The 16,890-nt window shown below is 45.2% G+C and overlaps 1 pseudogene; it reads left to right on the top strand.

Moving 5' to 3' along the window:
- Nucleotides 1-16,009: 16,009 nt before the first annotated feature.
- LOC111733234 lies at nucleotides 16,010-16,132 on the top strand (annotated as a pseudogene).
- Nucleotides 16,133-16,890: the final 758 nt, after the last annotated feature.

Below are 16,890 nucleotides of genomic sequence, written 5' to 3'. Positions count from 1 at the left end.
AGGCGAGCCCCTCTAAAACACACCTCATTCTGCAGCTTTGCAAACAGCCAAGTGCAAGAAGGCAAACATCGTGGGATGGCAGAGGCGGTCAGTGTGCTGAGCCAACCTGTGCTTGTCCTTGTTGTCAGTGAGAGGCTAGTACAGAAGCTGGTGGCGGTGCCAGTAAATGCTGCTTTGAGTGGCTGTGAAAAGCACCTTGATGACTATGAAGAATCAGTTGGTGGCTCCCTATGTCCTTCTGAGTAAGATCCACACTCGTCTCTCCTGGTCTGTAATAACACAGATCCTGCTGCCCTGTAATCTGTCTGCATGCAAGTCTGTCACCCTCACTGGACTGAGAGTAGCTCAAGAAGGGGACTTATGGTTTTTTCTCTACCACCTAAATAATAATAGCCATTTATAAAGCACTTAGTGTATGCCAAGCTCTGTGCTAAATAGGTCACATGCATAACCTTTTTTCCCCCTGAGCTGTTGATAGTGTTTCCTGATTCTGAGGATGGGAAATGGCCCACGATTACCTGCTGGTAAGTGGTGAAGCCAGGATGAGAATTAGACAGGCTGATTTGTGAGCAGGCTCTTAACCTGCATAGCTTACAGCTCTTGGCAAACCTATGCCTCTCTCCACCTCTGACGAAGTCATCTCTCCCAAGGTCTCAAGGCATCATATCTGTCCTCACTAGCCCTCATACCAAAGCCAGTCTCTTCCTAAGCATTGGCACAAAGACTCTCATGTGACCAATTCTTAGCTGCCTGAGAGCAGAGACCATTGTTTGCTTATCCCTGCTGCCCCTAGAGACCCCAGGTTGGTGCCTTGTATACAGAAGATAGATGCTCAACATTTGTTTGGTTGGTCAAATGTAATCATTTCTCTCTAGGGAGTGTTATAGGAGGGCACAGCATAGACCCTTTGAGACTAAACAACATTGATTTCTTGAATTATAACCCTCACGGTTTTGGTAATAGACTTAAAAGATGAACACAAGAAAGAAATACACTCCTGGCAGAAGCTGGACTGCAAATATGAGTCATGTTCTGTGAGTTTTCAAGCACACATGTGAAGTGGCTCTTTGGTGGTTTCTATGAGAACCATTGCCCAGGACTCCTGTCACACCATAGCAATCATGCTATCTTCGCTGTTGTGCATGTGTGACAAATGCAGAGCTTGTGCTGAGAGCATACATCAGTGGCCTTCTTGTGTAAGATTGTCCTTGGAAATGGTGAATACCAGATAACTAAAACTTTTCCGAGTATCCATTGACTCAGATCCTGATACCCTTTCATGCCTGTTCCATCAGATGGTAACATCAGTTGTAAGGGAATTCTCAGGCTTCATTGAGAATCTTCTTTGTGAAAGGCTCTGTGCTAAGTATTGTGGGAGAAGTAAAAAGCCAAAGCTAACATTCTTGACCTTGAGGAAATTTGAGTCCTGTTTAGAACCCCAAGCCGGAAACAGTGCCTTGAAAACTACCCAGTTCACCCAGTGGTAATATTTTGGAAAACTATAGTGTAACATCAAAACCAGGATTCTGACACTAATACAGTCCACTGTCTTAATCAGATTCCTTGAGTTTTCCGTGTGTGTGTGTGTGTGTGTGTGTGTGTGTGTGTGTGTGTGTGTGTGTGTGTTGTTAGGACCTATACAATTTTATTAGCTGAGTGGGTTCATGTATTCACCACACAGCCAAGATGTTGATCCATGCTGCCCTTTACCGTCATACCCACCTTCCCGGCCCCAACCCCATCCTTAGTCCCTAGCAGCCACGAATTTGTCCTCCTTTCTCACGTTTTTGTCCTTTGAAAAATGTTATATAAATGAAATCATAGAGTATGTAACCTTTGAGATTGGCTTTTTTCACTTGTAAATCATTGGAGATGCATCTAAATTATTGAGTATCCTAATAATTTGTTTCTATATATCATTGAGTAATATTTCATGGTATGTATATTTGGTGCATTCACATTTAAGACCATTATATTGTCTTGATGGCTTGATCTCTTTACCATTATGTAGTACTTTTCTTCATCTCTAGTAATTTTCTTTGCTCTGAAGTCTTCTTTCTCAGATATTAGTATGGCTGGTCTTGCCTTTTTTTTAAAAATTAATGTTTGCATTGCTTCTTTTTCTAATCTTTTACTTTCAACTTATTCGTATGATTGAATATGAGGTAAGTTTTTTAGACAGCATAGAGTTGGGTCATTTTTTAAAATCCAGTCTTCCAATTGGAGTATTTAGATCTAAAGTGTTTAAGATAACTACTCGTATGCTAGTGCTTAAGTCCGCCATTTTATTATCTGGTTTCTATTTGTATCTTCTGCTTCTCATTCTTTTGTTTCACATTTCTTGACTTCTTGCATGTTATTTGACCAATTTTAAGATTCCATAGTGACTTATTTGTAGTGTTTTTGAGTATATCTCTTTGCCCAGTTTTTGTAGTGGTTACTCTGGGTATCACAATATACATATGTGACTTAAAACAGTCTATTGATATCAGTATTTTACCTCCAACTGAGGTATGAAAACCTCAGCTCTGTTTAGGTCCCTTTACCTTCTCTCACTTTTAAATATTGTCTTAAGTCTCAGATGGTGTTATAATTTTTGTTTCAATAGTCAAATATTTTCTAAAGCTCACAAAGGATAGTCTATAGTATATATTCATATTTCTGCTTTTTTCCTTGTTCCTTTTTCCTTCTTGATACTCTTAGATTTCTTTTCTTTTCTTTTCTTTTAATCATTTTCTTTCTGTTTGAAGAACTTCTGTAGCCAATCTTTTGGTGTATGTTTGCTAGCAATAAAATTTTTTAGTTTTCCTTCGTTTGAGAATGTTTTTTACTTACAGAATTTGAAGTTGACCTTTTTCCTATCTCAGCATTTAAAAAGTGGCCACTTCCTTCCAGCTTCTGTGATTTTATATGAGAAATCCACTGTCATTCAAACTGTTGTTCCCCTCTAGGTAATGCGCTGTTTCTGTTTGACTGATTTCACAATTTTTCTTTGACTTTAATTTTAGAAGTTAAATTATGATGTGTTTTGATGTGGATTGCTTTGGGTTTATATTATTTGAGGTTCATGCAACTTTTTGGACCTGAAGATTTGTGTCTTTTGCCAAATTCGAGACCTTTTCAACTTAGTTTCTTCAAATTTTCCTTCAGCCACGCCCTCTTTCTCCTTTTGGAACTCCAATGTAGAGGTGTTGGGTCCTTTCTTATCATTGCCCAGTTCTCTAAATCTCTGGTCTTTTTTTTTTTTTTTAGTCTATTTTTCCTGTTTTTCAGATTGTGCAAATTCTACTATCTGTCTTTGAATTCATTAATTCTATTCTCTGTCATCTTCTGTTCTGCTATGGAGCTCACACAGCAAGGTTTTTCTAATTTCTATTACTGTATCTTTCAGTTCTATAATTTTCATTTTTGTTTTATAACTTCTATTTCATTATTCAAATGTTTCGTTCATTTCAAGAGATTTTATAATTGATTATTGAAGCATTTTTATAATGGGTGCTTTGAAATCTTTACCAGATAATTCCAGCACCTGATTTGTCTCAGTGTTGGTGTCATTCAAGCTATGTTTTTTTTTTGGCTCTTGATCTCACAGGTGATCTTTTTAAATTGCATCTTGGAAATTTATTATGTAGGAAGTTCTGGGTCTTATTTAAATCTTTTATATTAGCAATTGGATACCCTGTTTAGATTTAACATGTATGTCTATCCTTACATTTGTGGGCCCTGGTTTCAATACAGTTTAATTTTCAGAACCTTCAGTCTGCCTGGCTTATCTGGTGCTGTTGGGCTCCTGTTGGTCCCTGTTGTCACTGCTGCCTGAGGGCTTTCTTCAGGCCTGGAGGTTGGGTTTCTCTCAGTGAGGAGGGGCCCTGCCTACCAGTACTTTCTAGATACCTTGGTGTTTCTGGGTAGGGCAAGAAGTTCTCTTAGAGAGCAAGGAAGAGGGGAGATGAAATGACCCAGGACCAAGCCCTGAGGAACCCCAACATGTAAATATTGCATAGTGGGGGAGTTGCTGGCAATGAATAAGGAAGGACAGAATAGGAGAAGTGCTGGGAGTGCAATATCCCAGAGACAAGAGAGGGACAAGAGAAAGAGCTAGTGGCTGGGCTATACCAAAAGCTATTAGGAAACTGTTGGGTTTCCATTGGATTGGCTATATAATGGTCATGGCTAGGGCAGTTTTGATGACGTGATGGAGGCCAGAAAGGAGCAATTCGAAGATTTAGATGTCTCATCTAGTTAGGGCTGCTACAGTAGCAATGCAAGTCTTCCAGCATGGAAAGTGAGGAGAGAATGATGCCTGGAAGTCACAGGTATGGCTTTGCATGAACTGAGGAGGAGCCAACGCAACTGTAGGAGAGAAAGAGCAAGACAAGGCTGCAGCTGCTTGAGGTAAAATAAACACCTGGGTGCCTCTCTAGTCCACGTAGTCATCTCAGCCTTCTTTCTGGGCCCTGCCCTGACTGCACCCTCCAGGTCTTGGGGTCTACCCCTCCTCACTGTTGCCATCATGCTTCCAAAATCCCTGCAGTCCTTCCACCCCCTGCCATTGTGTTTTCCACCCAATCATACATTGCTCCAGGCTCTGGCTTGGAGGTTCCCATTTCATCACTCAGCTAAGGTGGTGTTTAAAGAACATAGTAGCCAGTTTTGGAAAGGAGTTCCCTCCAGAAGGACTTTAAAGTTTGCGCTAATTAAGGGAAAATTTGTTGAGAAAAAAGAAACTATCACTTAGGTCTCCCCTGCATAGCAGTTTCGAGAGCTGTGGCTATCCCGGCTATCCTCCCAAAGTCCTTAGTGAACACCAAGAAAAAACAGCAATCATTGTTTTTACAAGTTGGTGGATTTGCATTGAATACATTAATTTTATCTAGATCAACATGAAAAGGTAGACATTTTATTTCATGCAGTAGAAGACTTATAGCCATTGCTAGAAACTTGTAGACAGTGTATAAATATCCCCTTCTCAAGGATCTTCTTAGAAGGTGAAGAAATGGAGTGTGTTTTGACTACTTGGAAATGTAGGTTTTATTCTTAGCTCTGCACCAACTAGATGGATTATTATAAATATTTTACATAATTGTCTGTATCTTGTTTTTCATTTGAAAAATGGATTAAATTCTCCCAAATGGTACATTTTAGCTCTAATATTATAAGGCTTTTCACAGAATTTCGCTGTTTAAAATAATTAGAGATTTGGGGGGGAGTATCTTTGCCTTTAACCACATGCTATTTTATATGAGGTCACCTTAGTATTTTTTAAATTTATTTTTAATTATAGTTGACATACAACATACAATATCATATTAGTTTCAGGTGAGCAACATAGTGATTCAAGATTTACATACCTTACAGTGCGATTACCACAATAAACCTAGTAACCGCCTGTCACTGTGCATAGTTATTATATTATTGGCTCTATTCTCTATGTCTACTTCTTGATCAGAGTCACAACATACTATTGTTAATACTTCCCATAGGGAACTATGACAGTTTCCAGGAAAACAGGAACACTGTCTTAGCCAGCCAGCACAGGAATGGCCTACGACAGTTATGTGGTCCCAGTAGGAGCACCTGGTTGTTGAGTGAAGGATGTACAGGACACCACAGGCTGCTCTCTGGGGAAGTATGACCAAGGCAAGGAACCAGTTAGCAGAGCTGCATGCTAGTACAGCCTTCTTGCTCACTTCCTCTCTCCTCCTTCCTCTCTTTGTGAAAGATAAAAACGAAAACAAAAACAAAAACAGAAAAACAGGATTGCATGAGATAATGCCTGTCAGCTACTGGGCACCATCATGATAGCCCATTGTGGAAAGCAGCCCAGGGTGGTTATGCTCTGGCTGGCAAAAGTAGCCACAGCTGTGGCACCCTGGGCATGTGGAGCACACCCCCACCCAGGGCAGCCGGACCGAATCCCACTCATCCCCAGATACCATGGGCGTGCCACTCTCCCGCTGCATTCCTCCTCCCATTAAATCCTAGCTCGGGGTCCTCTTCCTCCAATGCTTATCAGGATTCTCCAGAGAAATAGAACCAATATGATGTCTGTCTCTATCTATCTATCTATCTATCTATCTATCTATCTATCTATCTATCTATCTATCTATCGTCTATCATTTCTATTTCTATCTATCTATCAATATCTCTCTATATCTCTATCATCTCTTTATCTTTCTCCCTATGTAAGTATGTGTATAAGTATGTATGTATCTATCTATATCTGGCTAGCTAGCTATATATTTGTATTTCTACCTATTTATCTATTTATAGAGAGGGACAGAGACCGAGAAAGATTACTTGTAATTATTATATTATCTATATGATTATAGAGGATGAAAAGTCCAAAATCTGTAGGATGGGCCGCTGTTCCATTCAGGCCTTCCACTAATTGGATGAGGCCCACCCACTTTATGGAGGGCAATCTGCTTTACTCAAAATCCACTGATTTCAATGTTAATCTCATCTAAAAACACCCTCACAGACAGACCCAGAATAACATTTGACTACATAGCTGAGCACCATGGTCCAGCCAAATTGACACAAAATTAATCATCACACCCAGGAAGCCTCGAACTGAGATGCCTTGCAACCTATCACCTTTATTCTAATGTGCACTTTATCCCTCTTAAATATACTCATTTCAGCAGCAAAGCTTTCAGCATGGAGCAGGTGTGTGTCAGAGCAGAATGAGCTGGATGTTTCTTTCTGGAGCCTCTGACTTTCTGAGGCTCCCCTGGGCATAGCCTGCCTAGTGGCCCCACTCCCGACCTAGCTAAGGATCTTCAAGGTGGCTCTCTTGTATAGAAACTGAATTTGGAGGCTGCTAACCTCAGTGGGCAGAATTCTCTTTTTCACATGGAATTATGAGATCTCTTGAGTGATGACCAGGCCCCACTCAATGGGCATGCTCTGGTAAGAGGGCATGACCTCTGAAGAGATGGATCATGGTGTCCTTTAGGGGTTTGACCACAGACCCTACAGCCCCCACTATTAACTCATTCTCTGTGCCCTGGAAGCACCGAAGTAGAGCTTCCCCTCATCCCCTCACTTTTTATGCGGGTGAGAGCCCCTAGGAGGTATCAGGTTCTCTTCCTGATCCAGGACTCCTGCCTCCTCCACAGCAGTGAGGCTTATGTGGCTTTTGGCTTGTCACAACTGGTTCAAGGAAAATGACCCCTTTCCAGGCTTCAACTGTCTAAAAACCTGATGAAGTTATTGCCTTTTTCCTGGTCTACCTAGCACTGCAGGTCTCATCCAAACAGCAAGGCATCACCTGCCACAGTCCCACTTCCCATAGGTGCCCTGTGCGGTAGGTATAGGGTGGCACAGACTAGAATTGTGTCCCCTTCCAGTAGCCATGTCCATGCCTGGCTTCCTGACTTGAGGTCCCTGGGGTCAAGGGTACTAAGAACACACCCTTGATGGTCCCTCCTTCTTTACTAGCCTCCCCGAGGAGCTAAAATGCATGAGGGATTGACTGGCAGAGAAAGCAGAATGAAAAAGGAGCAAGGGACATGGGTCTGGAGCCAGTGGTCTCTTTGCCAGGAAACAGGGACTGTTTAGTGTGCTCAGGCTGCCAAAACAAGGTGCCACAGACTGGGGCTTAAATAGCAGACTCTTATCCTCTCATAGTTCTGAAGGCTAGAAGTCCAAGGTCAAGATGTCAACAGGGTCGGTGTCTTCAGAGGCCATTCTCCTTGACTTGTCTTCATGTTCACCTGGCATTCTCCCTTCTGGGTGCCTGTGTCAAAATTTCCTCTTCTTATGTAGACACGAGTCTTATTGGCTGAGCACCCATCCCAATGACCGCAATTTAACTTATTACCTCTGTATAGGCCCTATCTCCAAATAAGGTCACATTCTAGAACAAGCATAGTGACTGAAAACCTCGAGGGACTCCACAGTTTCAAACTGTTCATGAAGAATCCAGGTCTTCTAGAAAGCTCTGCCTTTTCACATTCCTTCTGTGTCTGTTGGATCATTACAGCAAACACGAGAAAAAGAGAGTGAATCACATATATGTGTGTGTTTAGTAGATTTAAAAGAGACCAAATGGCCCCAATCATGTTTTCCAGCTATAAATGAGGACAATTCCCTACTAAGTGACTCTTCTAGGATTTCTTTGTCACACAGATCAATGTCTCAGCCCCTAATCCCCTATCTTTCACACTTTTAGCCTTAAACTACCCCTGCTCTCCCCACCATCCCCACCCCTTTGGGACACTCCCTTCCAGAAGCAGGGGCTCCATCCCACTGTGGGAGTTGGCCCCATATAAGGACAGCTGACTCCATACCCAAGTGGTTAGGCCCTTTCTTTGCCACCTTTTATCTCCGCATCAGAACAGAGCTTTCATCAGAAGACATTCCTGTCATGTGCTCTACTTTGAAAATGTGTTCAGAACTGTTTGATCTTTATGTCTGGGGGAGGGGAAGGAAACCAACATTTATTGAGTTTGCTCCATGTTTTAGGCTTATTGTTAGCAGTTTTACATCTGTGGTTTCTTTAATCAGCACATCAACCTATGGCATGTGTGTATCAGGAACAAATTGTTATTATGATGTGTAAACACACCAACCCCATTCTGCTGATGTACTGTACAGAGAGGGCAGGGTGGAGACCCCAAAAGGGCAGGGTGAAGACTCCGAGGGGTATGGCGTGGAGACCTCTGAGAGGATGGGGCAGGCCCAGAGAGGGTGGGGTGGACAGAGACCTAGAGAGGCTGAACCCCAGGTTGCACCCATCTACAGAACAAAGAGCACTGAGCTCAGGAAGAAGAAGATATTCTAAAGAGGGGAGAGGAAAAGGGGGAGGGGGTAGGAGGGAGAAGGTAGGGAAGGCAGAGGGGAGGCAGAGTGGAGATGTAGACAGTGGGGAGAGAGCAGGCCCTGTGAGGCGTGTGACTTGTATGTGTCTCAGGTGTGTCGGGAGGCCAGCGCCAGGGAGCTCAGGCCCCTCATAAAGACAGAGGGTGGGCCTCTATTCAAAGGCTCCAAAACATACTACCTAGGTTGTCAGATATTCCATCATATGAATATGGCATCATTTTAAAATCATTTCCCTAACACGACGTGGTTGTGGTGCACCTGGGTTTTTAGTACTTGGGATAGGAACACCTATGTACTCACATCACGGTCTGCTCATCCCTCTCACTCCTCTGCGGCAGGTGACTCTCATCAGTCCCATGATGGAGGTGGCATTCCCTATTGACTCCTACTGACTCCCTGAAGGCTCTCCAGGTCACCCCTGGAGGTGGCCTATCATCTCTGCATCCTCCTCTGAGTGGCCACCACTTGCTCAGTCTCCACAGAACACACTATGGGGTTTGGGCAGCAGCCTTTACCTCTCAGATAGGGTTGCTAGCCAAAGCACAGGATAGCAAGTTAATGTGAATTTTGTATAAACAAGCAGTGAGTTTTGGTATAAGTATGTCCCATATATCACATACTTATACTAAATTTTTTCCTCATTTATTTGAAATTCAAACTTACCTGGGTTTCCTGTGTTTTTATATGGTCAGCCTGGCAGCCATATCCAGAAGGCTTTCTTCTCTCTGCAGTTTTAACCAGCTGAGCTCTGTATTTCATTTCTGTGACAAGCAAGAAGTGGTTGGCTTTCCCTCTGTGGGATGTGGGGCAGTAGGGGCTGGTGCATTTTGAGAATAAAAAGGTAGTTGGCCTGGGCCTCAGAGTTGTGACTTTTCTTTCCCTCCCCCACCCCTTGTGCTTGTCTCGCTTGTCTCGGCTCTGGCCCATGCTGGTCGCTTTCTCTCCCTTAGGGTGTGAGAACTTGTGTTTGCTTCTGTCGGGGAGTGTGTTCTCGCCCTCTCCCAGGCACCCTGCCACCCAGGTCAGAGTGAGCTGGATGAGGAGAAACACACTGGTCCCCTACCCTGCGTACTCCCTCTGGTGGTCCTTTGACTTGAGAGTAACAGGCCCTGCTAGGTGAAGGTCAGCCAGGCTGGGCCAATCCTTCGGAAAATGAGCTCTTTAATCACCAATAGAACAGCAGGCCTCGAAGAATGAGGAGTTAGCATAAGTGGGGGTTGGGGAGACAGAGGATGGCCAGGCCCACTTGGTAGCATAGGGGGATGGGAGTGTCCAGAACCTTCCCAAGCTGGGTCAGGACACATCTGCTCCAGGAAAGAAGGGTGCAGGGTCCTCTCATTTATCCTCCCTCCTCTCAGAGCATACCTGTCCCAAGGATACCTGAATATCCACTCTGCATCAACTCAGTGCAGTGCATCTTTATTGAGCATCGATTGTGCCAAGTGCAATACAAGGCATGAGCTACAAGGATGAAAGATGCAGTCCCTGCCTTCAAGAAACTCATGTCCTCTTGTGGGAGAGACACATGAGGAGGACATTTTAGCCCTGGGAGTGGGGTGCTCTGGGAGCCCCAGACAGGAGGTCAAGGGCACACACTTGGGCTCCTGCCTGCCTCAGAGAGTGAGATCCCCCACCACAGACCCAAGGAAGCACTCAATACCTGTCATTTCGAACCATGAGACTAAGGAAAATACTTTTTTAAAACCCTGCATCTTCAGGAAATAACTCAGCCCAGCCTTCCCTGGGGCACCTTTAGCCTGTGGCACTCCAACACGGGACACTGTTTTTTCAAATGCTCATAGCACTCAAGTGCCTGCCATATCCCTGGCACCCTTCCTGTGCCCACCCCTCCTTCTCTTCACCAGCAAATTCCTCTGCTTGGCTAGTTGGGCTCATCACAGAAATAGTCCGATTTGTGCACATCGGCTCAGCTCAGAGCTGCCCAGGACTTTCAAAGCAGAGCCAGAGTGGGAGGGGAAAACACGTTTTTTCATTATTTTACCTACAAGATTCATTTGAGGGGGGAAAATAGGACCGTTGCCCTAATGATCTTGGATGATAACACATTCTCCATTAATATTAAATACGCCTACTGGGGAAGGCCATTATGGTGAGAATGACTAATGAGTGGTAGTCCTGGGAACAGGAAGGCACATACAGGTAATGGGCTGGCCCCGTAGCTCCTCGACATAAACTGAGCCACCCTCAGAACTCCACAGGGAGAATGGGCTCTGAGGGCCACCGGGAGGGGGCACCCGGATTCTCCCTTGCCCGGCAGGGTCCAGTGATGCCTGGTCAGCTGGTGATTACTGTGCAGTGATTAGGACTTTGCCTTGGTGATATGGGAATGAGAGGTGAATACTTCAGGCGCTTGGCCTCCTGCTAAGTTGCCTTAGCAGTAAGGGGAGCGCAAGCCACTTGATGATTACATACGGCTGTCCACAGGCACTTGGCAAAGCTGTTTGTCTGTATTAACTCATTTGTCTTCTCACTACCCCGTAAAGCAGGCAGGTCTGTGGTGTGTTCAGGAAAGGAAGGCTGGTTGGTTTCTTAGAGCAGCCGAGAAGTCTAGCCCTTGGTACCATCCTCAGATGGCTCTGTGGCCCCTATAAAAGGGGCAGGAAGGCAGTGAGAAGGGCGTGTCATCAGGAGAGGGGACCCGTGTCAGAGGAAAGCCGTTGTCTTTTTATCCTGCTTCAGGTCACCAAGTTAATCATGGGTACAACAGAAAGGGCGACATTATCAGTATTTACCTTAGGTCTTTGTTCTTGGATTTAATACCTAAATCACACAACTCTGAAAAGAATTGGCTGGTCTTCTATGCCTCAGAGTCCCAGGGGAGTGCTGGGGCCATGGGCCTTACAGGAAGTTGGTCAGTTACTGTAAGATTTGGAAATCTGGTACCATTAGGAAATCCTAGTGGCCACAGAATGATCTGCCCCCAGGGGTGGAAACAAGCACTGTGTCCCACTGTAGAGGGGCTTTCAAAAACCTCCAGATCTCTTCCCAGACTCACTAGATCTGAATCCCTGCAGGTGGCACCAGGCTTTAATGCCTTCTTAAAGCACATCAGGTGATTGTAATGTGGAGTTAGGGTTAAGAGGACTGGGGAAAACACTGTGGTTCTCTACTTGCTTGGGCATTGGAATCACCTGGAAGGCCTTGTTAAAAATCCAGAATGCTGGGGAAGGTCCCCAGGGTTTCTGGTTTGGCAGGTCTGGGTGAGGCCTGAGAATTTGCATTTCTAACAAGTTCCCAAGTGATGCTGATTCTGCTGGTCCAGGGAACACACTTTGGGAACCACTGTGCTAATCACTTATGTAAATGGTAAGGGTTTACTTGTCAACTCAGGAGATGACTGTCATGTCCTCTGCCTCAGAGCCCATGCTCTCAGTAAAGGCAGCAACCATCATTGCAGAGCTATGGATCTTACAAGCATCATCTCATTTCGTCTTGATGCCTACACTCTGAGATTTCCATGTCATAGATGAAGAAACTGGGACAGAGAGAAATTAAGTAACCTGCCTCACTCAGTAAGTGGCCTAATCAAAATTCAAACTCAAGGCTAACTCCTGCTTCACATACAACCATTTTCCAGAGAGGAGACCGGGTCACCTCTCTGGTGAAGCAGGGACCAGGCTCGAGTCTACTGGCTCTTAAGCCAGCTGTCTTTTCATTCTGCATGACTTCCTGTCTCGCATGAACTAGTAGGATGCAGTTAGGGTTAGGACTAGTGGACACACACGATTAATTAGGAATGATGTTATCCATTCCCTCAAAATGAAACAAATCAAAACTCAAGGAATGTTGGGCGGCGTACTAACTGGAGCATGCAGTGAACAGAACTGGCAAGGCCTCTGCCTCAGAAGGAGAAAGAAAGAAAATCATTTTAGGTGATGATTTTGAAGGTTTGATAAAGAAGATTTAAGAGGTCAGTGTTGTGGTGATGGACCTCAGGTATAATTTAAGCAGGGATATCAGGAAAGGACTCTGAAGCGTTAACAGTTGAGCTGAAACCTGGACAATGAAAGGAATCAGCTTTTAGAAGAACTGGGGAAGAGTGGTATGGGCAGAGTCAACAGCCAGTGCAAAGCCTTTAGGAGCAAGCTTGAAATTTTCCAGGAAAACAAGGAAGCCAGCATAGTTGTGAAAGTGGCAGGATGGGAGGAAAGAAAAGTGGGCAGAGGAGGGGTTGCAGGGCTGCATGGGCACCTTGTGAACTGTATCCTCAGTGTGAGGCCATGAGTAGATGGAAGCCAAGAGCAAGGCGTGATGTGGCCGGGTGGCTGGGTGAGGAGCGGACCTTGGGGGGGGGCCAAAACAGAGGCTCGTGGAGCTGGGGACAACAGAGGCACTGGGACCCAGGGCCCTCTGCAGAAGCACCTGTCTCTGTGGGAGTGGCGCCACTCCTTCTCGCATCTCAGCTCACAAACAGCATCTTGGCAGCCCTGGGAAAGTGTCACTTTTTTTTTTGCAGCTCTGAAGCAAGTTTGTTTGCCACTCAGTCATTCTCTGATTTATGAACTTTCTAGCTCTGTGTCTTGGCAGGTACTCGAGGAAGCTTCTAATGAACTGAAGAGGGGAAGGGGTGTGGGAATTGAGTCTGGCAACTCAGATGGACTCTGGGCCTGATGCATTCAGAGTCCCTCGCTCAGCACAGTTGCAGTCATGAATGGAGGCTCAGGCTGGCACTCAGGTCACCTCTGGTCCCAGAGCCTATGTGTTGTCCAGGCCCAGCTCTGCCCCCACAATGGAGCCCAGACACTTACGTAGTCTGGTTATAGTCTTGCCTCTGCTCTGTCAAGTGGCAGGGTCTTAGGCAAGTGACTTAATCTCTCTGAATCTCACCTTCATTGTCCAGAGCACGAGGTTATTGAGAGGAGTAACTCAGTACGTGTGGGCATGGTGTGGAAGCAGCTCTGGTTCCAGTGGTCATTGCTGCACCTTTTGTCTATGACTGCTCTGTATGGTTAGATACTCATCATGAATCAATTGTTGGACTATAGCTACTAGTATTTGGATATCTTCTCCTCTGCCTCTCACAGAAGCATGTAATAAAGACAGTAATTGTTAGTAGTGTAATAACTAACAGTTACCAGGCAATGACTTCACCTCTCATGCTGTAAGCACTTTACACACCTTCTATCATTCAGTTTTTACATTGCATCATTGAATCTTTGCTAAGACTTTATTAATCCCATTCTGTAATTGAGGAAACAGAGGCCTGGAGACAATTAGCGACTTGTCCAAGGTCACCCAGCTAATAAGTGGCTTGCATCTGAGGTCAGCAGTTCTAGGACTTTGAGCGGACACAACTTCTCGGAGCCTCACGTTCCTCATCCAAACTCTACGTCATGGTCATGTGCACTAAATAATTTAATGCATGCTCCAACTCTGTGGATGTATAAGACAGTACTATTCCTGGCCTTACTCCTAAGAGCAGCTCAATTTACTTCCATCAAAAGCCCCTTTGCCTCGATCGATTCAACAAATACCAATTGCCAGGGTTTGTACTAAATGCACATGGAGGTCAGGACACATAAATCCAACAGTTTCTGTAGTGGGAGGGGCTGGAACCAATGCTAGGCAAGGATAATGGAACTTGCTAGAAAGGCTCCTGCAGGCCCAGCAGGTTCAGGGCACAGTGAGCCTGGCTGTTGGTCTGGTTTGCCTAAAACCCTTGCACCTGGCTTTTCCACCCTGAGTCTCCTTAAGGAGATGACTCCCCACCTTTTGGGGACCATCTTCCTTGAATGATGTATGAATTTGCAGTTTCGGGTTTACAGTCACTCTAAAGCCCCAGTGTAGTCAAGCTGACCCGGGGTGACGGGGGTGCTGTCTTTATCGGGAAGTGTGGGAACTTAGATGCCCTGATAGGCCTTGGGGGACGGCAGCCCCAGGCCTCCTGGATTTGGTGACCTGCCTTCACAGAATGGGTTTGCATTGGGCGTGCAAGCTCAAAGGCATCCTTTCCCCAACTTCTTTTTCAAGTTGGTGGTGTGAGTCATCTTTGCCAGAATACTTCCCATTTGGCATAACCATGATGCAGCCTCCAGCCTGCACCTTGGCAGCCTTCTCTCTCTAAATTCTGTGGGCTCTGGCCACCCCAGGCTGCTCAGCCGCCTCCACACCCAGAATCCTCCGGGTTACACTGTGAGCCATGCTGGGGCCTGACCATAGCACTTTTCAGCACTGCCTCTACTAGCCCTCTGCCTCACATCAAGATAAAGCCTCGCCACACTGGACAAGGCTCAGCCCAGCCTCTGGACTGTGTTCCCCCCGCCCCGCCTCCAACCCTGACCAAAATGATTCACCATTCTTCCTGAGTGCTCGTCCCAGCAGTGAGCCTGAGGAGTCTCAGAGTTCTTGGAGCTCTGTTTTATGTCTGGAAGCTATTTGCTGCTTTGCATGTCTTTCCTTATTTACAAGTTCACATAAACATTTAAAAAAGGTTTCTGTTATTTACCATCAGGTAAAATTGGTGCTCCATGGCACTGTGCCACGTATTGTCTGTGGCATCTCTGTGCTTTCATCTAACACCCTGTCTTCCCCAGGGAACCAGCACCCTGGCAGTAGGTGCTTCCGGCTTGTGGCTTATAATTCATTCATTTATCCACTCTGCACACCTAACAGAAGTTAAGCTCACGAGTTCTGAGTCAGGTGGACCTGAGTTCCAGACTTTGTTTACTTACTAGTTCTGCAACTTTGGGCAAGTGACTTACCCTCTCTGAGTTTCTGTTGCATTATCTATGGCTGTACCAGCATCTGTCATATTGGACTTTTATGAGAATTAACTGAAATAATGTCCGTAAAGCTTTTCGTACCTTTCAGTACAGTGTCTCCTACAATGCTGTGTTATATCCAATATGACAGTACTAGATGGCGTCTTCAATGGCATTGTTCATATGGAGTTAACTAATATGTTAATAAAAATATTAAGTGGGGAATTGTAAACAATGGTAAAAATATTAAACTTATTTCATGTGAAGCAAACGAATGCACACCGATTTGCCTGCCTTTTGGTGTCAGGTCAAGGCTCTGGTCTGGTGCCTTGTCTTTTTGATTAAAACTTCATATCCTCTTTCTTATATGAATCACAAGTGTGATAAATAGGCTGTACTCTCTAGTCGTGGTTCTAAAAATGGAACAAAGACTTATAGGCATTCAAGAAGCAAGTGCAGTCTATGGTCATGCCACCCTGAACATGCCTGATCTTGTCTGATCTCAGAAGCTAAGCAGAGTTGGTCAGTCCTGCTTAGTACTTGGATGGGAGACCACCTAGGAAGACCAGGTGCTGTAGGCATTAAAAAAAAAAATAGAAGCAAGTGCAGAACCCTTTGAACACGAATGTTCTCCCAATCATGTATGCTTGTCTTGCCCACGCTGACTTCAGCATCAATGGTTTTTAGGGACTCACCTTTCTCACGTCTTTTCAACAACAAACCTCTTTATTTTCACTCTCATGTTTCATTCGTCTGTCCCGAAGGAAATGATGTGAGTATGAGAGCAAGTCCGTCTGGCTGGAGTGGGTTTGGGAAGGATCCGTGTGCCTCTAGGTGAAGAGCCCCTCCCCAAGAGGATGGGGGAAGTGGTCTAAAGACCCCCAACATTGCATGAGTAACGCTGAACCCCAGCACATGAGCATGAAGGGAAGTCTGCATGCCGGACCTCTAAACACTTAAAAGTGACAAATATAACTCTAATATAAAAAATAATCCATCCTTCTCTCCTGACATACCCAGAAGGACAAGTTTCAGTACTGACTTCTTGGACTCCTTGGGGTTTCATCCCAAGGTACTATAGCCAGAGAGGGCTAGCTGGAGGCCCCTAGCCCTCCCCCTTTACCTTCCCGTCCCACAGTTCTTACACCCCGAGGGGCCTGGCACTGCCAGTGCTATGTAAGATCTGTCTCTGCTCCTTGCAAACTGTCGCCCCTTGGCTACCCTCACGAGACCTGGTCCGCCCTCAAGAAGGAAACCCAAAGAAGAGGCTCTGCAGACAGAAAGGGCCTAGGCCATGTGTGCAGAGAGTATCAGGTCCCCGACACCCTGAGCATGGGTT

Source organism: Pteropus vampyrus, unplaced genomic scaffold, assembly GCF_000151845.1.
Source record: "Pteropus vampyrus isolate Shadow unplaced genomic scaffold, Pvam_2.0 Scaffold541, whole genome shotgun sequence".
In the NCBI taxonomy this organism is placed as follows: domain Eukaryota; kingdom Metazoa; phylum Chordata; class Mammalia; order Chiroptera; family Pteropodidae; genus Pteropus; species Pteropus vampyrus.
The sequence above is the reverse complement of the archived record's forward strand: the minus strand, read 5'-3'. Positions and strand labels throughout refer to the sequence as shown.